This window comes from Pleurodeles waltl, chromosome 10, assembly GCF_031143425.1.
Source record: "Pleurodeles waltl isolate 20211129_DDA chromosome 10, aPleWal1.hap1.20221129, whole genome shotgun sequence".
NCBI classification, from domain to species: domain Eukaryota; kingdom Metazoa; phylum Chordata; class Amphibia; order Caudata; family Salamandridae; genus Pleurodeles; species Pleurodeles waltl.
The window spans coordinates 673,734,340-673,762,110 of NC_090449.1; positions in this window are offsets into that span (position 1 = coordinate 673,734,340).

Below are 27,771 nucleotides of genomic sequence, written 5' to 3' on the forward strand. Positions count from 1 at the left end.
TTCCAGGGCGGAAGGCGAAAAAGAGAGAATTCCTTTACAAGGGAAATAATTGTGCATCAAGCTACATTTCTAAGGAGGCAGCAGTATTTGCTATTCTCCATTTAAAAGGACGCCACATAAAACCTAACAAAACCACTAATTCCCTCCCAGGTCAAAAGTTTTAGTATCCCTTCTTTCTTCTTACACCTCCTTAGTGGCAGTGGTTCGGTCTCACCGGGCTACAAATAGTCCGAAATGTCATAATGTTTTTTTTTCTGTGTGCAAGGTGTTTCCCCGCTCAGCGAGGGAACGCGTGGACTGTATCGCGAGGGAGTGTTCTGTCGCTGAGAGTGTTCCTCCGGTGACAGTTGGAAGGGTCAGGTGAGATGCACTGAGCATGCAAGTCATGCGGCTCCCACTGCAGAATAAAGGCCTCGTTTGAGTCGGTGTCCATGGTAACTGGGCGGGTGGAAGCGTGAAGAGTGACAAGATGCAATTTCCTGTTCAGGGGACCTGATGTGACGGGTGAGACCAACCGAGAGAAGCAGGAGCGGCGAGCTGTCAAAGAAGGATTGTATTGTGCTGTAGATGGGTTAAGTGCAGACCAAGGTTCATCAAATATTTGGTGGGACGTTGACGTACGACACCCGTCAGGTATCTCTCTTGAGACAGTGTTGTTCTCGGACGTATTTAGAATTTTGAGGGCCCTAGGCCAAATGTATTTTGCGGGACCCTGTTTGGAACAGCTTTGAATTTATGTTCTAATTTCAGCTCTTTCATGCCCTCTTTGACCAGGCCAACCGGAGTGCACAGGCATACCTGTTCAAATTCTAAAAGTGTTCACATCTAATATTGAGGGATAGTGATATGTGTTTTCAATATTGTTACACAGCAGCTCACTAATACTGCACATGATCTCTGCGACCGACTGCCATTTCTCATATGTGAGGTCCTGTTTTGATCTAAAATATTTTTTTATGGATGTTGCATGAAACAGAGACACAACTTTCTCTGCAAAAAGTCTGCAATATACTCACATATAATAACCCACATTAAAATAAATTAAAGGAAAACGGCATTCAAAAAAATTGTTTAAGAATGATTAAAGGTTATCAGGGAAAGATATCTGCAGAACAGAGCTGGCTCTATCAGGCCACCCCCTGAAAGGATGGGGCCCTGGGCGAGAGCCAACTTTGCCCATGCGTTAAAATGTCTCTGGTTGGACTGGCCTATATGGCAATCAGGCAGTGCCCAAGGGGCTGGTCTGAAAGGTCAATGTGTGAACCAGTTGTTGGCTATTTGTGGACCGTTTTATGGACTGCTGGGCAGGATTTTTACTGATGATTTCCCTAATATCAACACAAATATTACCTGCAGCAAGGTCAAAATCCTTGCAGCCTTCCCTACCTTGCAAAACACTTAAACAGCGTGTCTTTACAAGTTCTAAACAGCCCCAGTTCACAAACATAGGCTACTTATCAGCTTTCTAATTCACTAATGGGGGCACTTGTATTTTGGTGCCAGGAAATGTTGTCTGTCCTACTCTGCTTTTTTCTTCACTGTATTAATAAACCACGTTTGGTGTGCATTAAGATGTTGTGTCATGTGCACATGACCGTGCAGATTTTACCAGTGGTGTTGTTATTATGGCCATGTGCATAGTGTAATTAGTGTTTGTGTGTTGTACAGTTTCTGTTTTGTGATGTTTGTAGTGGCAGGCAGGCCTGTAAGATGGACGAGCCTTTGCCTTCTGGGAGATTGGGGAACGTGTGTGTGACTGTATACTTTTATTGCATGTATCTGTGTGTTTGTTACGAGTTTGAAATTATTTGGTTTTAAGATGCTGTGGAAAAGGGTTGGAGGTTGTAGTGGGGAGGGTTGTATAATGTGACACAGCAACAGTCGAACTGTGGTGATGGTGCAACATGCAGGCGTGGTAGTGAATGTGTTTTGTCCTTTATGTGGAAACTGTGTGGTATTTACTGTGTTGCAGAGGGTGCATCCTTTCTGTGCGAATGGAGGTGTGTGGTACCTGTGTGTGCTTTGCTCACTTTGTGTGTTTAGAGGTGTGTGTTATACAGTGGTCGAGGTGCACAGTACCAGCGTTTTCATATTTTTTTCATTAAAGCAAATACGTTCCTAATGATCAACTAGGTGGCAGAAAGCAAGAAGACTCCTGCCGGTAAGGCCCCCAAACTCACAGCAACACCCTACTCAGCCAGCAACAGGAGCCTAGCGGAGGAAGTTGTCTCTTCAGACTGTTTCTGCTGCTGACATTATCACAGGAATGCACCAAACCCAATAGATGACACTCATTGTGCAAGGCAAATGGCTTGCAGGTATGCCCCATTGTTTCGAATTAGTGCAAATATGTCTGCACTAGCATTTTGAGGTGAGAACCTGCACTTGAAAGGCCATCTCTGCCCTTTCCCTGTCTGCTCTGATATTTGATTCCAAGAATTGCTTGCTTTTTATGTTCTACGCAGTGGTCTATCCCTTTCAAAAACTGAAGACTGCTTCCCAAACAAAATCAATGTAACCCCAATAGCTGCCGAAAGCCTCACTTCATCTTCATCTAGTTATGTATGTTTTGCAAACAGCACATTTCATCCTGTGGCTTGTAATTTAGTTACATTGTATGTATAGTAATACCTAATAGAAAGGATCAGAAAGCGATAGAAGTTCCACCAGCCACCCAGACGACTCCGCTCCGCAGGACTCCTACTCGCACTCATCCCACATATACAAAGAATCAGATCAGGAGTGTGGTTGTTCCTTTACATCCCTCCTAAAGCATGGAAGAACCTCACACTCCTCATCAGAACCTTCCCATCTCTTCTTAAATTCCGCAAGAAGCTGAATACCTGGCTTTTCAATTTACCATCCTACCGTAGGCAGGACTAGGCACACACACCTGGTAGTGCGCTTTACAAATTCCCATAAAACTGTATACGGGATGAGGGCAATCAATAATTGTGTAAATAATTCTTGTGGAGTATATGTATGATAAAACCGGGCCAGTTGTTCAATGCTTTATTCTCCGAACCTTCATTCACTGATAGATTGTGACAGCTGTTTCTATGAGTATACATTTTTCTAAGAAATGCACAATAATCTGTTTTAAAAAAAACAAAAAAAAAGAAAAGATCAGAAACCAAAAGAGCTGTTGTCTAAAAAGTCAGGACTGGTTAAAGGTGGCACAAGTAACAAAGCCACTGAGGAGCTATGAACGTCTGCTCCTCACAGAGTAGGTACAGTTCGGAGGCAATAATGCATGATTCCATCTCTAAAAGCATGTGTAAAATTGAGCAGCAGCAGTGCGAGCTTTTCTTCATCGAGAAACAGGCACACCATCACAGCAGCAATACAAATTTCCTTTCCTAACAAAACAGGCCCAGCACTGTCATGATGGGCTTATCCTGAGCCCCGTAGCCAATGCTGTAACTACTGCCGCTCTCCTACCCTGCAGTCCTGCTGCTGACTGTGTGTCCTACTGGCATTCCTGCTGTTGTCCTATTCTGAAGCCTTGGTGTTGTCTGTGAGTCTTGCTGTGGCTGCTTTAAAGTCAACTGTTGTTGTTTTCTACAGGCCTGTCATCTTGAGTTCTGCTGCTACACTGCTGCTGTTGTCCTATTGTGCCCTCTTCCTCTTGTCACTGATGCATCTCCTGATGTTTTCTTATCCTGCGGTCTTGCTCCTGCCTCTGAAACGTACTTTTACTGATCTTACTCTTGCCCTTGAGATCGAGAGAAAGAGAGAGAAAGTGTGTGTGTGTGTGTGTGTGTGTGTGTGTGTGTGTGTGCGCAAGAGAGAAAAAGAGAGTGTGTGTGCGCACCTTCAACAGAGGGATGGTAACAGAGGAAAAAATAATGGGGCAATAGTAACTAGGAGAAGCGAGGATGATAATAGAAAAATAAACTAAGGCTATTAAAAGTGATGGTGTATCTTGAATCTGAAATCAGATAGCTTGCGGATAAATTGGTATAATATGTACTACATGGAATATCTTTAAGGATAAGGTACAACTGATTAGATACTCCATCAATTTTTTTTTTTTTAATATAATAATTTGATCTGTTTAATTACATCCACTAGGCTCTAAATACAATGTAATTGAGGCTCAGCACCATCTTTGGAAAGAAAAGGATGGTTTTTAGTTTCCGGTATAATTTATCAATGTCCAGTTCATGGGTAGCTTCGAGGGAAGAGTACTCCAAAGGACTACTAAATGTTGTAACCTGCCATGCTAACTTTGATGTCTCTCATGGCGAAGTACTTTATGTTCAGGAGGACGGATAGCTTTATTTGGAACTTATAAATGTATTTCTATTCACCAGATATTTTGCTGTCCTACCTGTGATACAGTTGTGACACAAACAACGACATTTAAATGTCACTTTTATCTCCACAGGCATTAAGTCACTTGTGGCGTCTCAGACCAGTGCTTAATTTGTAGAACAATAAGTGCTGGTGCCCAAAGCTTTGCTCAGAAGCCCATGGCTGGTGTTATTAAAGGTTGAAATGCAGACTACCAAGGATGCATTGCCTTGATTCCACCACATGCCTCTTCAATCCACCACTAGGTACTCCCAGCGACTTTTTCTCACTCTTGCAGGTTTTCATCCCTGCTGTCTCCATTTGTCACTGTCGTTCTGCTGTTCCCTTCCCCCTACTTTCCCTCTTTTGTGTTTTTCTCTCTCTTGCCCTGGATCAAAGTTTGATAAGGAAAAATAAGCGAGGGTCCGCAAAAATGAGTGTCTGTCGCCCTACTTACAACCACAGGCTCAAATTAAACACTATCTGAGACATGATCCCTTCTTGTTAATCCTGTCAAAAGCTGACTCTTATATTTTGTGTATTTTCCAGTGCAGCTTGTTTTGGGTATACGTAAATAAAGAACATTCAAAGTCTCAATTCTAGAATTTGTTATGACTCGTATGAGTACCCCTCATTGCAGCTGGAATGTATTCTATAATATTCTTAAATTATGCAATCCAAATTGATGAATAATTCTGCATTAACAATCAACTAGGTGCATAATAAAATTCCTAGATTTTCAGGTCGAGGAAAGGCAGTGAGCATTCGCTGTCTGGAAGACCTGTTGTATTGAATAAAGGACTTTGCTCCTGCCTGCTGTTTACCATTGGTTTAGTCCAGTGTTGCTCTTCTTTGCTGCCTCCTAGGTGGTTCACGCAGTGATACGTCACTTCCATTTTTTGCAGAGGAGCATCGCTCAACTACAGTTTCCTTCTGCTTGCATTCTTCATCTGTTGTTGGGGTGAACTTTTTTTTTTTAATTTGTTGCAGTACGGCACCCCGCGCTTTATCTTTAAGTATGGCAGCTGTGCCTTTCTTGCGTTCTTTACGGCACGGCTCGCCCCCACCTCCATTTTTTTAAATTACTTGTTAGGTTTGTCTCCTTTCTATGCACATGGAGGCAGAGTATTTAAAGCATTCCATTATGGCTACTATACTGAGTACCAATCAATCTATTTCACGCAGCTTTACCAGACTCTTTGGTGAGCCACTGATTTGGCGATTTTCACCTTTTTAAGTTACTTATCCAACCAATTCACCTTGAAGATCGAATTATCGAACTTGGCTAGTTTTAAATAACATTACAGCGTTATATTTATCAAACGCTAAGAATTTTTTTGAATTACAGGGGCCTCACACATACGCTCATATCACACACTTACTTATACAATTATTTCTTTAACTACATCCTTCATCACAGTTTACATGCATTGTTAGCCTAACTTCTCACAAAATGTACTTTCTAGAAATACACACAGGCGTGTTTCTGTTGCTGATGTAGGCGTCTCAATTAGCATTTATTTCACATTTTGTAACCCATATTCACAGACCATAACCATAGCCAGAAACACAGGCTTATCCTTATTAGTACCCCATCAGTCCATGGCAACATAAACAATTCAGGTCTTTTTTTCAATACATGCAGAAAACCGAGCGTGGACTTATTTTAACAGACAATATCAGTCCATAGTAACCTGCCACGTCAACTATGTCAAACTTTTTTTCATCCTAGCTGAGCATCAAGCTTGGGATCGTGTCAACAAACAATATAACTTTACAGTAGTAACTTCATGTAAAACGTGATAGTTCGTTGTTTCAGGAAAATATACTCTCAATAATTTATATTGCAGCACCAGGTCATTAAAGATTTACAAACAGCACTAAGTGATCTTTTGACTACCAAATACTACGGATTTATAGACGTATATATGCACACATAATTTGAACAACTCCTCGTGGTCAAATGTAAAGAGAAATTAAAGTATGTGCCAGAATCCGTGATCATTCTAAAATACATCTTTCATTTATAAAACTCGTTCAGAAGACACGTTCAAAATTCACCAGCAGCTCGAAAACTGAATGGCTGAAGAGAAAAGCAACAAAGAAGTCAGGCTGTACAGTGACCACAGCTGAGTACATTTTGTGCATGCTTCCTGCGAGCTCAGAGTCTGTCGGTACAGAGAAAGAAGCGCGCGGCTGGCACTTAAAATCTCAACTGCGTATCCCCGCCTTAATGTGCTAAACATTGCCGCATATTCCAAGTCATAAAATATGGCTGTGCTGGTGCACGAGTTGTTACATAAAATAGCTTATCAAGTGAAACTGTAAGTTAATAATAAAAAAGCGGGAAAAGGATACATAGTTATAGGGCAGTTTCATTATCGAATGTGTCCATTTCTTTAGGCCCCTACAAAAGACTTCAGAGTTTAAACGAGGTACAGGCGGAACAAGTGTGTTTTTAGAGCTTTGGTATAGTCTTCAAAACACAAAGGTAAAACACATTGGGCTACATGTACTAAAGTATTGTTTTGCGACTCGCAAATTGCGAGTCAGAGCGACTCGCAATTTGCGAGTTGCAAAACATTATGTTGAACAGTGTCAATGACACTGTTTGCGATTCGCAAGGGGGTCGCAAATGCCCTACCTCATGAATATTCATGAGGTAGGTCGCAATTTGCAACCCCCTTGGGAATGGCCGCCCTCACAGAGATGGTGGCCTGCTGGAGACAGCAGACCACCATGTCTGTGACTGCTTTTTAATAAAGCAGTTTTTTTTTTTTTTAATTCAGCCCATTTTTCTTAAAGGAAAACGAGATGCATTTCAAAAACAAAAAAATAAACGTTTTCGTTTCATTTTTGCTAGCAGGCACTACCTGCTCTAAAAAAATGTTTTTTTACTGCCATTCACAAAGGGGAAGGGGTCCCAGGGGGACCCCTTCCTGTTTGCGAATGGGTTAGCACTAGTGTGACACTGGTGCTAACTGCGATTGTTTTGTGACCAAAAACAATCATACATGGGACTGTGCCTCGCAATTAGGAAGGGAACATCCCTTCCTAATTGCGACTCGTGATCCCTTTTTGCGATTCAGTAAATAGTTTACTGAATCGCAAAAATGGGTTATAATATGCAAAGTGCATTTTGCACATCACAAAGGGCTCGATTCGCTGTTTGCGATGTGCAAAATGCTACGTACATGAAGCCCATTGTCCTTTACAACGCCAATAGCTCTAACTCTCACAAAATGCGAGACGTATTGCATTGCAAATGCTTGTTTTCTTTTGGAGTTATATGTTACTCAAGCAGTGCAGGGGCAACCACTTTTGGATCTGTAACCTTTAGTTTCTTCTAGTTGTCACCAAAAGAACCTCTGTTTTGTTCAGCTCAAGTGAGTTGTTGTTAATCCATAGTTGTATTTGCTTTTATTAGGATCTGGGTATAGCTCATACAACACTGAAAGTTTAGTTGGCATTTTTTAATGATACTCAATAAGGGATATAAGATTCATGTTATCGTGAAAATGGGACGAAGGACATCTTTGTGGTAACACATATGTAAGCTCTCAGTTATTAAAAGTCACGTTGGTGAACAGGGCAATTTCAGAATGGCAAATTTTCGGTACTTCTCCAAAGAAATGTCCCTGGCTGGAGTGCTGAATATACCGGATGTTCCACACAAAGGCAAGTAGTTCATGATTCCACCTTTAATTTGGCATGTTTTGCGAAGTGTAATTAAAGTTGCAAGCTCACCCTACTCTCTTGCAATATGTTAAATATTTTTACATGCAGTAAGCTGTTGGTGAAAGGCCAACATAAAATGAAAAGCTAAGCTATTTTTTCATTATAGCCACGCCACACCGCTGATTCATGCTATACTTTCCTCATTAGCTGATGGTATTTTTGTGTGTATTGTCTTTTCTATCTTGGAGTGGGAGTGGTGGTTTCTGAGTGTGTACTGCATTGTCCTTTTCCTTGTGAAGGGAGATGTGTTGTATCTTGGTATGTGTAGCCCTTCTTGAACAAAGGAAGATATGGGGCAAATGGGTGTGCAAAGCCCTTTTTGTGAAAAGATATGTCTGTGGTGTATGGGTTTTCATTGCCTTTTTTGTGCAGGGGGGCGGGCGGTATAAGGGTTTGCGTTGTCCTTTCTGTGCAAAAAGGGATGTGTGGTAACTGGATGCACATTGTCCATTCTGTGCAAGGAGAGGTGCGTGATATGTGGACTGCACCGCCCTCTCTTTGCAAAGGACGATGTGTGGGTTGCAAGTTTGCTATGCATGTTGTTTCAGAAGGCGCTCTCCTCTGGGAGGCACCTAGTGGAATGCATGTGCTAAGAGAGTGTTCTGTGGCTTCGAGTGTTCCTGTTATAGAAGAACGAGTTGAGGTGGGCTGAACATGGAAGACATGTTGCTTCTGTTGGGGCGTGATGGTAAAGAATCTTCTGCAGAAGCTACATTTACATGTACATAGCCTATTAATTAGTTATTTGTTCTGAAGCATGGACATTCCACTTTATATAATGCCTTTCCCATATATATAATTTTGAAAAGTCCACCTAACTCAACAAAATGTAAGTGCCGAAGGAAGTGTGTTAAGGTACATGTAACACTCACATTTACAGGGTAGTGGAAATCACATGTAAAATTATTTGCCATGTGAAGGAAACAAATAATTTACAGTTACCCTATCCCAGCCACTGTGGCCTTTCATAAGGGTGGATATGCCACACAAGTAGGGTTAGAATGCATATAATTATGCCAGCAAAACTATAGCAATTGTAGGTTCCCTGCAGCGTGGCCATGGGCTTCGAAAAAATTGGAAATCTCTGTGGGTTACAGGCATACATCTATTGTTAGACGGATGTCTGATGTTTTGGTAAACCCTACAGTTTTCCTCGAAGCTATAAACCTTACCAAATACATACAGAACTGTAAGACAAACTCCGGTTTAAAGCATAAACCAAAGCTAAAGCAATTGTTTCTGCCTAGTCTTTACTCCATTGAACGAATTTCCTCCGCACAGGTGTAGGCGAAGAAAGCTTTTAGCCCCATACACGGCACCTAGGACAAATATGTTCTAAACCTTTTGGAAAACGAATTACAGTCTTTGTTCTTTTGGTGACCTAGAGTTGGATAAAGGTTAGACCAGAATACAATGTTCATTTGAGCTTTGTCAGTGTCTTAATTATCTTATGATTCTTCCATATGACCATATCACACAGAGACATCACTTGCAGAAATAATAATAAAAAAATGTTAATCTTCCTCTTAATAATGCTGATTTGGCCAATTCACAGTATTGTAAAAAAAACAAATGGTCCGATAAGCATGATGGTGCTCATGTTATTGCACCTTAATATACATGTAAGGCTAGGATTGCCCTGCTGGAAATGAACATACGACATTATGATTACATCTCTTTTCGAGCTCTCATTTCACTAATTCGAATCTAGGTTTACCTTTTGAAATTAAACAATGAGAAAATCAAAATTTTAAACGTGAAAGTGATACACCAAAATTTCGAAATACACCATAATATATGTATTTGATATTTAGTTTAAAATCCAAAAGTTCGGCATTTTGTCTATTTTTTGTAGTCTTTTTTACAGGATCTGACTCTTGCTGTACATTATTTTCCTAAATATATATCCCAACACTAGCCCTATTGCTGCTTTTGTCATTTATCCAGTAATGTTATATAAACTACTCACTAACGTTAACCTCATCATTTATACCTAACTATAAATCTAACATTATGTTTAACCCTAGCTAAAACTGTCATCCTAATCATGCACTTGGTAGTTTCAATATCCTTACCTCATCTCTGGCCTTAATCCGACCATTACGCCTAACTGTAACCAAAGCTGACAAGATAACTCTAACAATACACATAACCCTAACAGTATTCATCACTTCACATCTTTAACCCATTGCACAATTTTACCTACACCTTAGTCTCACCACATAAACCAAACCCTAACCCTCTTTTCTTATACGTACAAGCTGTTTTTTTTTACATTTTCTAATGTATCCATAAACTCACTGCTGTTTTTAAACTTTTGTTTTTTTCAAAATATTTTATTTTCAGGATGTTGTTTTTCTAACTTTTTATTCGAAATTTAGATCTAAAACCTTTATTTATGGATTGTGTTGTTGTAATGGCCATAAAGAGGTTATTATCACTAAGGAAACATTCTGCTTTGCTACTTTGAAGAGAACCCTCAGCATTATGAGGTCACTGCAATGTCCTTTCGCTCAATCTAGCAGGAACTGAGCCAGGTGGCAAGCTGGACTTACTGCAGCAAGCGAGAGCCTTTTGCAAACGTGGGATTGTGCTCAGAAAGCTTTTCTGAAGAGATGAGTCTTGGGCATCCGTCTAAAAACAAGGTAAGCATGTATTTGAACAATAGCAGGTGGAACAGAATTTCGTAACAAAGTACTCCGTGGCAAAAAGTTTGAAGTCCTGATTTTTTTTGTAGGTACATGTAGGCCAAGGCCATACCAGAGCGTAAGACTGAAATTTTAGCTGGTGCACACACACAAATTTAGAGAATCTTAACATTTCATAAAAGTACACCTCAGAGGAGTACATTTCAAGGGGAAGAATAGGTTAATGTTTAGGTTTAGGGACAGGGTTAGATTGACAAATATAGAATGGTGGTCTGAGAAGAAGATAAACTTGTGTTATGTGTCAAGATTAGGGCTTAGGGCCAGATGTAGGAAGCCTTTTGCATGTCGCAAACTGCGAAAAACGCAGTTTGCGGCATGCAAAAGGCCGAACGCGATGCTCATCCTCAAATTGTGAGTCGGAACCGACTCGCAATTTGAGGATGCGACTCGCAAATAGGAAGTGGTGTTCCCTTCCTATTTGCGACCGCATCACCATGCTGAGTTGCTTTGTGACCGCTAATGCGGTCGCAAACCAACTCGCAGTTACCACCAGTGTCACACTGGTGGTAACTCATTCGCAAAAGGGAAGGGGTCCCCATGAGTCACGTAATAAGGATACAGAGACAATCCTACATAAAAAAACGGTACTTAGTGGTTTGTCTATTCAGGACATACATGACACAGTGGCATTAATGACAATTACAGACTATGAAGAATATCCTATAACGGTCTCCACTGTGTTACAGGATTTGAATTTACCATCGAATTTACATGTCACTAGTGGTTTGAAACAAAGATCAACTTGGGTACCAAGACCAATATTGGATAGCAGTATAGAAACCTTTTATAAAATGGTATGGGCAGACCTAAATAGAGAAGAGACGAAAAGGATATATTTGAACAAACTAAACTTGAAGAGTGAGGAATTTATTGCCCTAAAATCTCTTAAATTAGATGATGATGTGATCATTAAGAAAGCAGACAAGGGTGGAAATATAGTGATTATGAATCGTAAGGATTATGAGCAGGAGATATATAGACAACTAAATGATGAAAATTGCTATGAGAGGATAGCCTCTAATCCAATTAATATTTTGACCGGAGACATAAACACTATGTTGAAGAATTGGAGGGAGAGGGAACTACTAGATGAAGATGATTATTTATATCTTCAGGTCTATCGACCTAAATTTCCCTGCATATATACTTTGCCTAAGATTCATAAACAATCTGTATTTCCACCTGGCAGACCTATAGTTTCAGGTGTGGGTGGTTCCACTGAAAGACTGTCGGAATTTGTAGACACTTTCTTACAATCATTTGGTTGTAATCTGCCCTCTTATATTAAGGATACCAAACATATACTAAGTGTGCTTTCAGATATACAATGGGATACAGGTATGATTATGGTCACCCTAGATGTGGTGGCACTGTACACAAGTATACAACATAAATTTGGGATTCAAGCAATTGAACATGTCTTGTATAAGAGGTCTGCCAGTCTGATGGAACATACGATGATGATAATTAGTATGATAGAATTCATACTTAATAACAACTATTTTCTATTTAAGAATGAATGGTATAAACAAAAACAGGGTGTAGCAATGGGTTCAAAATTCTCCCCCTCATATGCCAACTTGTTTATGGGGGGTTCGAGGATTTGGGGCCCAGGTGTAGCGAAATGGCACACCAATATCCTATATTGGGGACGATACATCGATGATTGTTTCATGCTATGGACAGGAGATGTTAGTACACTGGAGGAATTTTGTAAATATCTTAACAATAATGATGTGAATATTAAGTATACATACGAATATAGTGAGACTCAGATAGAATTCCTGGATGTGGAACTGTTTGTCGAAAATAATAAAATAGAGAGTAGACTGTATCGTAAACCGACCTCATGTAACAATATATTGCATGCCACTAGTGCTCATCCACAGCATCAAGTAGAGGCGATACCGCTTGGAGAAATGATTAGAGCAAGGAGAAATTGCAGTAAAAATAGTGACTTCCATGAGGAAATTGACAATATGGGACGGAGATTTTTAGCTAGGGGATACTCAGAAAGCATTATTAAGAAATCATTGCAGAGAGTGAGAAAAATTTCACGTAGACAGACACTAGGTCCGGGTATCTATAAGGGTGACACATCTAACATAAGTGAGGTTCAGAAGATTAGGGTTATTTTAGATTATACGGAGAAGTCCAAATTACTCATTAGAAGTATGAAAAAACACTGGACAATATTAACTCAGGACGATATACTTAAGAAATATATAGGTAACAGACCTGATGTTGTATTTAGAAGGGGGAATACCCTCAATAATATACTGAGCCCTAGCTATCTACCGGAGAGGAAAAAGTTAGATTGGCTTGGGAAGCGTAGTTTAGGTTTTTTCAAATGTGGTTCATGTACAGTATGCAAATGGGCATTGGCAGCCCAAGAAGGAATTTGCCGATTGCAATGGCAACACAGTATCCATTAAATCACATATAGACTGTAATACGAAGTTTGTGGTATATATGATCATTTGCAATTGTGATAGGATATATGTAGGTAGCACAATACGACCGTTAAAGGTTAGAATCTCAGAACACTGGAGGGCAATCAATTTAGAGGATGATCGTTACCCCATAGCATCTCATATGAAGGTATGTAATGTACAGGCTAAGTATAAAACATTTAAATTTTTTGGTTTTGATCATTGTGTAGCTAACCCTCGTGGTGGGAATAGAGAATTAGCTCTTAGGAGAAAGGAGTCATATTGGATTTTGAAACTAAAAGCTGTAGAACAGGGTCTTAATACTGATTATGAAATGGAGTATTTCTTGGAAGACACGTAACTTATATTTGGAGATTAGCACATATTAGGTTGGGAGGATTACATTTTATTTTATTTTACACTTTAATCCTACCTACCTGACAATATGTTATAAATGGACAATAATAGGATACCAGCACATATATGGTTAATTAGATGAATTTACTGTGGTATTCACCTTATTTTATAAAGGAACTATGATAGGGGCTCTAAATCGAAGAGGCGACGTGGAGCCTCAATAATAAATATACTAAAGAGTAAATTTCGGACTTGCGGAGTCCGTTTTCTATTTCTATCATCAGGAACACACGGGCGTTTTCACGTTGCTGTCCGTCTTCGATTTTTAGTATCAAGACAGCGGTATAAAGCGTCGGCAGCCGAGGAGCCTCGGCTTGGTTATATTTTGAGACGGACGTAGGAGCGTACTCGCATGCAGGACAAAATAATATAGAAAATTGACTCAAATAGGCATCTTGGAGATACATAATAGCGGTAAGATGTAAAATGGGCTTAATTTGAGATTCTATGTAAGTGTATTTAGTGGAGAGTTGGAGAATTTATATCTAACTTTCTTTCAGCAGAAGTTCCTAATAAGACAATTAGAGAACAGGAGCCCTCTAGAAAGGTAAGGTTATAGCAAGGATTTGGTTCACATGTAGGTTATAAAGGATAATGCTCAAGTAGGAGGAGGGGCACAGTCACCAAGGTGGTGTTACTTTTAAAATATGTTTGCTCACAAAAGTGGTATTTGTCACAGACAATATTGTGTTCACCCAGGTATGTTTCATCACAAAGGACACAAAAAAATGAGGTGGAATGTAATACATTATGTAATATAATTGGGTTCCCACTGCACATCTAATTTGACACATGATAGTATGATGATACTTATAAGAGGTATTACAATAGTATATATGTAAATATTGTTGTAGGAGGTCCTGACGAAATCCAAGGGTACTCCCGGGATGAAACACGTGTTGACAACGGGACGACGGGATGGACATTTATTTCATGAATAATCTTTGGATGGATTTCATTAATCTTGGATACCTATGAAAATTTTTTCAAATTTACAACTGTGAAGCAACTAATATTTCAGTGTGGGAATATGGACTAATGGATAATTAATACCATGAATTTCATGTTTGTATTATAAATTGGATCTAATGTAACTTTTCTTTGACTGTACTGAATTTGTAATTAATATTAGCATCTGTTTACTGACTTGGTGTATAATGACTCATAATTAGTACAAGTGTGCAAATACTGTTTGTGTGGATCATAGTAAGCCCTGAGCCAAGATTTATTGGCAAGGTTAGAGAAAGAGTCAGGGTTGGGGTCATGGCCTAGATGAGGGATTGGCAGTAAAAGCTTGTGTAAGGTTACATGCATGCACAGTGGGTGATGAATGAGGGTACTGAGTTATTATGTTACCTTTCCAGATCCACTGCACTTTTGTCTGTGTTACCGGTGTACTTTTGGAATTATATATTTTGTGGGTGTTATATTGAAGCATTTGTTGCCAATGAACCTCTGTAATATTAACTCTTTCAGCAATTAGGTCCCCATTTATAGTTGCTCAAACATATCAATTGTTTTAGAAACGTTACCTACTTATGTGGTGCTTCTGAATCCGTATGAGTAGATGATGTGTCAGCATAATATTTAAAGAAAAAGGTGTTTTCTGTATGCCCCACAATTGTGTTGCAGGTGAAAGATCCCACAGAGGAGGCAGAGAAAATTTGGATAATCTTAACAACATGGCAGGAGGATAGAAACATGAGATCGACATGCTCCTGCTCAATAGAATCCTGACTGATATTTGCCAAGAAGAGAGCTATAGTAAAAACGCAGCCTATTGACATACACATTGCTGGTTTTGAACCACAATTTGTGATCAATGTCTAGTCACTTGGATTCAATGTGGACACCAACTTCACCTCTAAAGCACACATCAGTAAAGGAAAGACAGTCCACCCCCTGCTCTTTCGACTGAAGGCAGTGAGACTGTTCCTCTAATGAAGTGACTGTGAAACTGCTGTTCAAGCATTTGTACTCTGGCATTTGGATGGAGGAAATTCCCTGCTCCATACCCACCCACACTCCACACTGGCCCCTCCTTAAGGGGATCCTAAATGCTGCATCCAGGACCTGAAGAAATGTGATCACATCACCCACATCATGACGCCACTCAAATCTTCAAAACTATCTACATCCTTTACAAAGCCATCACAACTTGCACCCCTGCTTTTCCATATCTGGGTGACAAGCTCACCATCTGTGGTAGTTCTCGGCACACCTGCAACAACAACAAGTGTAAATAAGAAAAACAAGGCAACAAGTCTTTTCCATTTCTAAATCCAAGAGCTGAGACAACATCCCTATGTCAATCATGAACACCCTAACCCTGCTCTATTTAAGGAAAGAGCTGAAGATACATCTCTGTAAAGAACACTACATCATGATTCAGTAACAGTCCACAAACCAGCTACCTCTCAAATGACATGTTGACTGTCCTGGTCCCTTTGACACTATACAGTGCTCTCCTGCCAGGGTTTGCACTTTACAAATACCACATATACACACAAAACATGCAGACACTGATACCAGAGACTACCTTGGCTATTGTTATGTTTTTAAGTTGTTATTTTACTTTCTAAATACAAGAATGTTCAGCCTCTCCAGCCTTTGTTCTTTGTCCTTTGAGATGTATATTAACTAGCAATGTGTTTTTGACTATGTCTTCATATCATGTCTAGGGTGTAAACCATTTTGCACTTGTGTGCATGAACCTGGGAAATCATCAATGGAAAATGCAGAAGGACTAGAGGGTTTCAAATATGCCATAAAACAAGTGGGAGATTAGTACTGGAAAAGATGAAATACTTCAATGCAGGGAGAAAATATATTTAAAGAAAAACAGGTTAAAGAGAAAAAAAGACAAATACATAGCTGCGTAGAAGTTGCTAGCTGCAGTAAGCTGTGAGAATCACTTTTAAATTACTTTACGTTCCTTGAGACAATAGATGAATGAATTCGTAGAAAAGCTGCAAAAAGTGACTTTAAGAGGAATAGCTATGAGCAAGTACTAAGTGATCGGATTTTAATGAGAACAATAGGTTGAGTAACAATATTTAATCAAATATCACTACTAGTGTTGCGAGTAGTAGTGAGTAGTTTGAGCATTACCAAATGGAGATTTGTTGTTCTCCCAGCCAGAAGTCAAGGACATTGAGGAAGAAAGGAGGATAGATTTAAGTATACTACTGACAGTAACTGTACAGAGAGGTAATTGGTGGACAATTGTTATTGTGTGGTAGTTGTAGTCTTTTGGGGAATTCTACGTGTGGAACGAATGCGTTTGCGCAGTGTACTTAAGTAGGATATGTATGGAACAAAGAAAGGGTTAATATACGTACAGGTGGGTCACAAATAGTGGGGGCCAATCTCAGAGTGACTTTTTGTGACCTGCATGCCACTTTACAATGCAGTTTCAGTACTTTTAGGTCACATTACAAAATTCCAATTCACAAGGTATAACAAAATCAATTTTGTAATGAATATTAATTAGTCACATCACAATGTGTGACCACTGGTGATTACCTGCAAATGCAGGGAAGATGGCCTGCAAGGGACAGCAGACTTCCATTCTTGCCTTTGTATTCCCAAATGTAAAACCATTAACAAAATAAATAAATACAAATCAATCTGTGTCCATTAAAAGGACTGGTGCTGCTTTAAAAAATAATTTGGGAAGACATGGGGGAGAAGACAGTGATTCTGTGAACAACTGCCTGTTTCTCCTCAAGGCCTTGTACATGAGTCTCAAAGTGGAGGCTGTCCAGTGGGACAGTTACCCCATTGCAAATCAGATACCACCTCAACTAGGAAACCAGTAACTGATTAACACTTTGCAGTTGCAGCTGCGGTTACAAACCACTGAAACATTCCTGTCCAATTCACAAGTAGGAGAGGATTGCCCCTTTCATGCCCATTCCTATTTGTGATCTGGAAAGAGTAGAAAAACAGCAATTTTCATGTCAGGAATACTTTTCTGACTCATTAACATTCAAGTGCATTGTCAAAAGCAATTTTGTGGTTGCAAACCCTGTGATCTTTTTTGACCACAAAAGGTCTTTGTGTATCCCAAAGTTAGTTGCAGAGTAGAAAAAAGAGAGAGATGTTTTCAGTCTAAAACCAAATATAGCTCTAGGTGCGGGGTGCGGGGAAGAGGAAGTGTAAGGGATTTCACAATGTATCATAAAAATCGGCGGCAAGGAGATAGTAGTAATGGTGGATTTGTGCACATAGTTTGTGATCTTAGGTAAACCATTGTAATTGGATTGTGGTGGGACAGGACATGGACATAAGGCCAGGTAGGAAAACAAGGCATGAAATAATTAGCAGGGCATTTTGGGGTATATGTGGGTTTACGAGAAAGAAATACAAAAAGTAAAGTTTATTTTACTGAAATAAAAAACCTTTCTTGATGGTACTCCATCAAAAGGAAATGGGTATCAATCTGAACCCAAGGCTATATTCAGCATTCTTTTCATCATCTTTTTTGCGTTGCTATAGTTGCCCTAAGTGGGAAGGGTATGCCTAGATGTGGGTCTAGTGCTTATTGTGTCTCTGGATTCAAGCTAGCCTGGCTGATGAGGGGTGATATCCCGAAACCGGTCCCAGCAGGCTTGTTTCCGGTCAAGGGAAGACCTGGCCTGGCAGTTCGGCCTGGACTAATCCTGTGGGGAGCAGGGTCAAAACTAATTTGCATACTGCTAGATCCAAACTGGGTGGCGTAGTGAGCATACAAACCGTAGATGTAACTCAAATCTGTGACTGGGGTTGAATGTTTGACAATGTTCAGCATTCTGTCGATCATCTTTTTGTTTTGCAATAGTCGCGCTAAGTGGGAAGGGTATGCCCAGACGTGGGTCCCCTGCTCACAGTGCCACTGGATTCAAGCTAGCCTGGCTGATGAGGAGTGATAACCCTCTAAACCAGTCCCAGGATGCTTGTTTCTGGTCCAGGGAGGGCCTTGCCTGGCAGTTCAGGCTGGACAGTTCCAATGGGAAGTAGGGTGAAGACCGATTTGCATATGGCTGGGTCCAAACTAGGGTGGTGTGGTGAGCAAAAAATCGATGGATTTAACCCAGATCTATGACTGGCGGTGAATGTTTGACAATGTTCAGCATTCCATCCATTATCTTTTTGTGTTGCTAAAGTATGGTTCGTGCCATGCTTGGATCTGGGACTATGTAGGTGTTTTTTTTTGTTTTTTGTTTTATAAAGAGCTTTTATTGATTTTGCAAGAGAACAACATACATGATACCACTTGGTATTTTGGTCGCAACACTGGCCCTGGAGGGCTACACAAACAGTGAATACATGAGTTTAATAAACCATGACTTGGTAAACTTAACGAAGCATTGACTAAAAGTAATACGTACTACGAAATGTGCAGCATGGACTTCATTCAATTATTCAACTTGGGAGACGTGGGTGGTGAACAGAGGATCACACCCCCAGACATTTGTACCGGGGGGGGGGACACCCCCCAACCGGCCTGGGCAGCCCGGATAGGCTAACTGGCCACCACAGTCACCCATTTCCCCAACACTCTGCTGTGTTTATTCGGGCACCCCCTTGCTTCATATACAGGTTTTTTGCACTGTACGCACCAGTCCACGCCTCGCCTCCATTTGGCCAGAGCCGGTGCAGGTCCAGCTTTCCAATCCACCATGAGATCTCTCTTGGCCACTAGGCACACCACTCCCAGAAAGATGCGGTCTGCCCTACCCAGTCCCGTCCCATCCATGGCCCGCAGCAGGAGAGGTATGAGTGCCACTTCCACTTCGGACTGCAGGACCTCCAAAACCTCCCTCATGATTGCTCTCCAATATGTCGTTATGACTGGGCAGGTCCAAACCATATGGTAAAAGTCAGCGTCAGGATTTAAGCATCGGGGCAGTCAGAAGTAGGCCGGAGGCCTGCCCTAAAGAGTCTTTTGGGGGTAAGGTATGCTGTGTGTAAGTAGAGGGTCTGTAGCACTTGAAGTCGGGATGCCATGGTCAGTGTCCGGGGGGCCATTAGCGCCTCCCTCCAATCCTCCTCTTCTATGGGGCCCACCCATCCCTCCCATTTCCGGCGGAGTCCCTCGAGAGAGGGGCCAATGTTTGCGAGTAGGGAGCAGTGAATTTGGGAGATTCCCCCCTTGCCCAGATTTCCCATCAAGACTTTCGCCTCCAAGGGACTGTATTCTGGAATATTATCTCCTGGTCGGACATGTACCAGCAAGGCATGTCTAAGTTGTAAATATTTGTGAAATTGGGTCTTGTTTAGTGAGTAGAGTCCCTGGAGCTCCTCGAAGGACCGCATGTGTGACCCTCCCCAGACATCACCGAGGGTGGATATCCCGATGATATCCCATTTCTGGAAGCCTTCTAATGCAGAGACCTCTGCCAACCCCTTCCCCTGCCAGAGAGGGGTTTGCTGGGTGAGGTGGCTCCACCAACCCAACACCTTCTGAGCTGCTCGCCAACCCATCAGAACCACTCTAGTCACTTCCAGGGCCTCCCGTGGGACCGGGCCATGGTACAGCGCGTCGAAGATCCCGAGGTAGCCCATTGTTTGGAGTTCCAGTCTGTATGCAGGGTCCGACCAGCCCCCTCCCAGCAAGTCGTTAACCACCAGCAGGTGCGTTGCGAGATGGTAGAAGTAGATGTTGGACATTCCCAACCCACCGTCATAAATATCTCTTTGGCAAGTACTAAGGGCTAGTCTAGGGCGGGAGCCATGCCATAAGAACTGATGCACCATTGTCTCCAAATCTCTTAACCACTTCTGGGGAGCTGGGTGTGGGAAGTTCTGTAGTAGGTATAGGAACCTAGGGAGTATCATCATTTTGTACAGTGCTATTCTACCAAGCAGGTTGAGGGGCAAGCTCTGCCATCGCTGGAGGTCATCTGTGATTTTCCTAGTAAGTGGAGTAATATTTAGCTCCCATGCTAACTCGGGTAACAAGGTGTCAGAAATGGGGTCTTTGGTTGACAGTCAGGTTACCCCCTGTTCAAGCAGCAAAAGATCACCAAACAAGTAGTATGTGGTCACGTAATGGTCTGAACTCAAACAGTAGTGTACACTTAGTCACTGTATGTCAAGTACAAATACAAGTCCAAATCCCAACCGCTGATCACCAATGTTAGAAATGGGGTCTTTGGTTGATAGTCAGGTTACCCCCTGTTCAAGCAAGGACCCTCACTCTAGTCAGGGTAAAAGAGAATCACCCTCAGCTAACCCCTGCTTACCCCCTTGGTAGCTTGGCAGAGCAGTAGGCTTAACTTCAGAGCGCTAGGTGTAAAGTATTTGTACCAACACACACAGCAAAGTAATGAAAACAAAACAAAATGACACAACACCAGTTTAGAAAAATAGGAAATATTTATCTAAACAAAACAAGACCAAAACGACAAAAATCGGACATACACAAGTCAAGTTATGAATTTTAAGAGATTAAACTCAAAAATAGCGTTTAGAAACAAAAATGCTTCGATGAGATTGTAACACGGCGTCGTAACGGAGTCGTTCCCAACAAGCCGACACCAGCGGTGCCGGACACGGAGTCGTGTAGACCCCCAAGTACAGTACCTTTGGTGAAGAGTGAAAACAAGCCGATGCGCGAAGTCGGGAATCGCGGCGTCTGTGCGAAATGTTGAATCCGTGCACTTCGAACGGCGTCGGTCACTTCGTGATGCGGCGACTTCCACGGAGTCGCGGACTTCAGCGGGTCGGCAGCGGCGTTGGGCCTGCGAAGAGCGTCGCGTTCCAGCGAGGGTCACGGCGTCAGGTGCAGGCGGCGTTACCGGATTCAGCAGCGGCGTCGGTCCGGAGTCGTCCGAAGTCGATTTCCTTGGATTTCCACCAGCTTTTCCTTCAAGGGCCCAGGGACTGGATAGGGCGCCACTTGTCAGAGCAGGAGTCTCTCCAGAGACTCCAGGTGCTGGCAGAGAGAAGTCTTTGCTGTCCCTGAGACTTCAAACAACAGGAGGCAAGTTCTGAATCAAGCCCTTGGAGATTTCTTCACAAGATGGAAGGCACACAAAGTCCAGTCCTTGCCCTCTTACTCTGGCAGAAGCAGCATTGCAGGAAAGCTCCACAAAGCACAGTCACAGGCAGGGCAGCACTTCTTCCTCAGCTATCAGCACTTCTCCAGGCAGAGGTCCCTCTTGGTTCCAGAAGTGTTTCTCAAGTCTGTAGATTTGGGTGCCCTTCTTATACCCATTTTAGTCTTTGAAGTCACCTTTCTTCAAAGGGGACTCACACCTACTTGTGAAATCCTGCCTTGCCCAGGCAAGGCCTCAGACACACAGCAGGGGGTTGGAGCCGGCATTGTCAGAGGCAGGCACAGTCCTTTCAGATGAGAGTGACCACTCCACCCCTCCCTCCTAGCAGAGTTGGCTAATCAGGAAATGCAGGTTACACCCCAGCCCCCTTTGTGTCACTGTCTAGTGCGAGGTGAAAAACAACCCAACTGTCAAACTGACCCAGACAGGGAATCCACAAACAAGGCAGAGTCACAGAATGGTTTAAGCAAGAAAATGCTCACTTTCTAAAAGTGGCATTTTCAAACGCACAGTCTTAAAATCAACTTTACTAAAAGATGTATTTTTAAATTGTGAGTTCAGGGACCCCAAACTCCACATGTCCATCTACTCTCTAGGGGAATCTACACTTTAATCATATTTAAAGGTAGCCCCCATGTTATCCTATGAGAGAGACAGGCCTTGCAACAGTGAAAAACGAAGTTGGCAGTATTTCACTGTCAGGACATATAAACCACATTACTATATGTCCTACCTTATCCATACACTGCACCCTGCCCTTGGGGCTACCTAGGGCCTACCTTAGGGGTGTCTTACATGTAAGAAAAGGGAAGGTTTAGGCCTGGCAAGTGGGTACACTTGCCAAGTCGAATTTACAGTTAAACCCAACTGCACACACAGACACTGCAGTGGCAGGTCTGAGACATGATTACAGAGCTACTTATGTGGGTGGCACCACCAGTGCTGCAGGCCCACTAGTAGCATTTGATTTACAGGCCCTGGCACCTCTAGTGCACTTTACTAGGGACTTACTAGTAAATCAAATATGCCAATCACGGATAAACCAATCACATACACATTTTACAGGGAGAGCATATGCACTTTAGCACTGTTTAGCAGGGGTAAAGTGCTCAGAGATCAAAAGCCAACAGCAACAGGTCAGAAAAAATAGGAGGCAGGAGGCAAAAAGATTGAGGATGACCCTGCATAAGCAAAAAAGTCCAACACAAGGCTATGTGCACACCTAGGTATTTAAAGCTGTTATGTCGGATCGGGATGTTTTGTTGCCAGTCAACGCATTCTCTGGAAGGGTGTAGGGGGACCAGCAGAGATTTGCCCGGATTCAAGGTCAGGCCAGAGGCCTGTGAGAAGAGGTCTAGGAGTTGTAGGATTCGCGGCCCACTTATGGCTGTGTTACAGAGGTATATAAGGACGTCGTCTGCGTACAGTGCCACCCGATCCTCTGGGCCCACAGGCCCTCCACCAGGGGTCCTCCCTCAACAGTTTCGCCAAGGGTTCTATCGAGAGTGCGAAAAGCAACGGGGACATTGGGCATCCCTGACGGGTGCCGCGACGGATGAGGAATGGCCCAGAGACCACACCATTCACTTGGATTCGGGCGGTCGGGTTGGAGTAGACTAGCCTCACAAGACCCCAGAATTTAGGACCGATTCTGTTGCCCAGTAGGACATGCTCCAAATAGGACCAGTCTACGGTGTCGAAGGCTTTCTCAAAATCGAGTAGTAGGAGCGCCAAAGGAGACAGGGCCAGGGCCCCGGGGTGCGCCAGGGCAACATGTAGGCATCTAATGCAGTGTCTGGTGCTGCGTGCAGGCATAAATCCACATTGGTCCAGGTGTATCAATGTGGGGAGTGCACTCCTCAACCTGGTGGCGAGCACAGTCGACAGCACCTTAATTTCGGTGTTCAGGAGAGAAATGGGTCTGTACGCCGAGCAGTTGAGCGACGGAAGCTGGGTCTTGGGGATCACCACAATTGTGGCTTGATCAATTCCGGAAGGAAAGCAACCCTCTCTCTCGGCCTCATCGTACATATTAAGCAGATGGGGGCTCAGGATATCACCACATCTGCTGTAGAGCTCCGCTGGAAAGCTGTCCGGGCCGGGCGCCTTGCCCGATGACAAGCTAGATATTGCCACCGTGATTTCCGCAAGTGTAATGGCTCCATCCAGGCTTTCCCTGGCTACCTGCGAGATCTTGGGAAGGACAATGTCGTCCAAGAGAGGAGACTCGCTTTCAGCCACAGGCCGGGGACGCTCCACGTATAACTGTGTGTAATAAGAGGCAAAGCTCTGTGCGATATCACTGGGCGTCCTAGCGAGCATTCCTGCTTCGTCCGTGATTTCGGAAATGGCTCTGTCAGCTAGTGGTCGTGTGGCCAACCAGTGTAGGAGTTTTCCCTTTTTGTCTCCCCAGCCATAGACTCGGGCTGCTGACGCTCTCCAGGCGTGTTTCACGGATTCCAGCACCAGCTGCCTAATCTCCTCCCTGACCATAGTAAGTTGCCTCAGAGAGGAGGCTGAAGCGGTGAGCGTGTCCTGTCCCTCAATACGAAGTGCCTTGGCCTCTAGCTCCACCACCCGTGAGTCACGAGCACGCTCCTAGATGCGTACGAGATGCTTGGCGTATCCCCTAAGGATGGCTTTACATGCAGCCCAGACCGTGCCTGGAGATTGGACTGATCCTAAGTTCTTTTCAAAGTATTGGGTGAAGTGATGTCTAATCTCGAGGGTGTACTCTCCCTCCTGTAGGTGCCACATGTTTAGGCGCCACATCGGACGCTGGGTCGGGTCAACACCCTCCAGCCGGATCCGTAACGGTGAGTGGTCTGAGACCCCGCGGGGCAATATCTCTGCACCGGTGACCCCAGAAATATCCAGTGCAGGCATAAGCACAAGATCAATCCTAGCCTGTGACTGGTGGCAGACGAGGTATGTGTATATTCTCGTGTCCTGGGGTGCCAGGTCCTCCATACCTCGCAGAGACCCAGGCCCACTGCCCAACCATTCAAGCTCGATGCCCTTCCTGACCGACTGGCGGATATGTTTCCGGAGAGATCCAGTCTGGGGTCCAGGGCGGAGTTAAAGTCACCTCCTATCAGCGTAGTTCCCTGGGGGAGATCAGCGAATACTTGACAGAGTGTAAGTAGGAAAGTGTCGAACCCAGCTGGGGGGGGCGTAAGCGCACATGAGGCTAAACGGCAACCAGTGAAGTAGTCCGGTCACCACCACAATGGCGCTAACCACCATGGGTAGCGAGCGGTGGAGTAGGATAGCCACCCCTCTAGAGCCCCTCGAGAATCCCGAGTGATAAACTTTATTGTATCCCCCTCGTGACAGCATGGGACATTTGGTGCCAAGCAGATGGGTCTCCTGCAGCAAGACCACCGAGGGGGCATATCTGTGAAGGGTACTGAACACCGCGGACCTCTTAATTTTGTCCAGTAGGCCGTTTACATTCCAAAAGAGAACCTGTGTCAGTGAGGGCCATGCGTGCATTGTGCTAGTGTGTTAAAAAGTCAGGGTCCCACCCGGGGACCCAGGAGTGACCGTACCAAGCAAAAAAAGAAGGGAAAATAACAAAAGCAAAAGCAACAAAGGAAACTTATTAAAACAACATTTCTAAACCTTAGTGAAAACTTCATTTACCCCAACCCCTCCCCACCCCATACTTCTACCCAGGAAGCATCTGTCGCCCAACTACCCAACCAAGGTGTCACAGTCAGATGGACTGTCACTGGAGTGGAGTAGTGGACCCCTCCATTCAGGCGGATTAAATGCAATCAATTGATGGAAGCTGTGGCCTGAGTAATAAACAATAGGCACAACGTTAGGTATTGACATGGCTCTGTTCCAGCCTACCCATGCCAATGCTGGGTGGGATAAGTCATTCCCAACGTGTCGCGGCCCACATCTTGAGCCTGATGTTAGCCGAGTACAGGGGACTGGCTCAGACGGTTTCCTTCCAATTCCCGTGCCGGAGCCCCCGTGGTCTATACCTGCTTGGGAGCTGGTTTTTGGTTCAGTGTCTCCATCTGACGAGTTGTTGGCGCCCCTCTGCCTCCCGCGTCGGGACCTAGTACGCTTCCGGCCTCTTCTTGCGTCCAACTGAGGACTGACACTACTCCCCAGGGGGCCCCCCGTCAGGCCGAGAGGGCACCTCCGTTTCCCAATGCCTTCTTCTGTAAGCCAGTCCCAGGCTTCCTCAGGTGACTCAAAAAAGTGTGCTTTGCCGGCCATGATAACTTTTAGGCGTGCGAGAAAGAGGAGCATGTAGGAAAGTTGCATCGCCCTAAGTTTTTGTTTAACTTGCTCGTACGACCGACGTCGGGTTTGGGCCTCACGGGCGTAGTCAGTAAAAATTAGGATTTTGTGGTTATCCCAGAGGAGGTCAGTGGAGCGTCTTTGAGGATATTGTCTCGATCTCTGAAGTTGAAAAATCATGCAATCATAGGTCTTTTGGGCCCAACTGGAGGGGGCCGTGGAGCCAGGGCCCTATGCGCCCGTTCGATTGCAAACCAGGGTGAGAGAGCTTGTTCTGGCATCCAGGACTTGATCCAGCTCTCCAGGAACTCGGGGGTTTTGCTGTCTTCGACTCCCTTTGGGAAGCCAATGAAGCGTAAATTGTTACGCCTAGAGCGGTTCTCAGCATCTTCGGCATGGCGATGTAATTCACCGGTTCGGGTTTGCAGTTGGGCTACTTTGGTCCTGAGATCGGCCAGGTCGTCCTCCGTCTGGGAGACACGGCCCTCCACCTTGGTGATCCGGCCCACCGCATTTCTGAGATCTTGTCTTATGAGCCCCATGTCTTCTCTCACTTCCCCAATTTTAGTCTCCACCGCCAGCTGTGATGTTTGGATTGCCTGAAGGATAGCGTTTACTCCGTCTGGGGGAGGATCACCGGATGGTGCGCCTCCGTCACTCCGAGAGGCCGCTGGTGTGGTAAATTGGTCGATTTTCTGCTGGGATGCTGATGGCTTCTTGGTCGTCCTGTCTTTCCCCATGTTTCCTCCGTTGGTCAAGCAGTGTAGTTGCTGTGTAGCACGGCCCAACTGGGCCTCGCCTACGCCATGGATTTCAACACTCTCTAGGTCTCTTGGGGAGTCCCTCCGGGGGGGGACTCCGCGACCACTGGGTGCCTAAGGGGGGCCAGGGTGCTAGCCGGTATGTTGTGTGGTGGGCCAACAGCCATCGGAGCTGCCCCCTGTGCAGCCAGGCAGCGCCTCCAGATGTGATGCCAGGGCCCCAGGCAGTCCCACAGGGTAAGGGGGCAGCTGAATCAGCCCCACCTAGGCCAAAGCAGGATCCTCGGGTCAATCCGGCTGGGCGCCCCCCAAGGTTTTTCTGTTCGATAAGAGCTCCGAGGGTAGGGCCTGTTCATTTGCCGCCACACGCAACACCCAAATCTAGGCAGCTGGCCTGTAATCACCTCACTTCCACGGCCTTCCGGGGCCCCAGCACTCTCCTCTGTCCTGGGGGACGTGGTCACTCGCTCAGGTGGGAGGAGGGGATATGGTGAGTCGTCACTTTCCTCGTTTCGTCGGATCAAGACAGTCCCGTCCCCCCTCGACCATGGGGGGGGCCCCCGGGGTCATCCGCGGCCCACCAGTCCCGGTCCTGCGGCGCCCGAGGAATCCGGTCTCACCCCGGAGGCCCACGCCCATGCGGATAAGACCGACCGGTCGTCTCCAGCCCGGTGGTGGGCAGACTGGTTTATTTCACTCATCTTCCTTGTATGCCACAGGGGGTTGCTATTCCCAGCCTTGCTCCGCCTGGGGTGCAGCCACAGGGGCAAGTAGTGTTTTCAGCCCCGCTCTGTGGCTCCAATCCAGGCTGGAACCGGGGGGGGCGAGCCCGGTCCCGAAAAGTCCACCCTTCAGCACCGCCCAGTGGCAAGGGGGAGACCCCGGGTATTCTACGGTTCAGCGCCGCTCCAAGGAATCTTCTCGCCCGTTCCTGCCCGGCCCCTCCGCATTTGTCCACCTGGCCCGGCCAGGACACAGCCGCGCGAACGAGGTCTGTGCGGGGTCCAGTCCCCTCCTCACCTCTTTCTTGGGACTCAGGCTCGTCAGCCCGTATCACACTCCCGGGGAGGTCGTCAATCTCGGGGCCGCTTTCAGGTTTTCATCCAGGACTCGG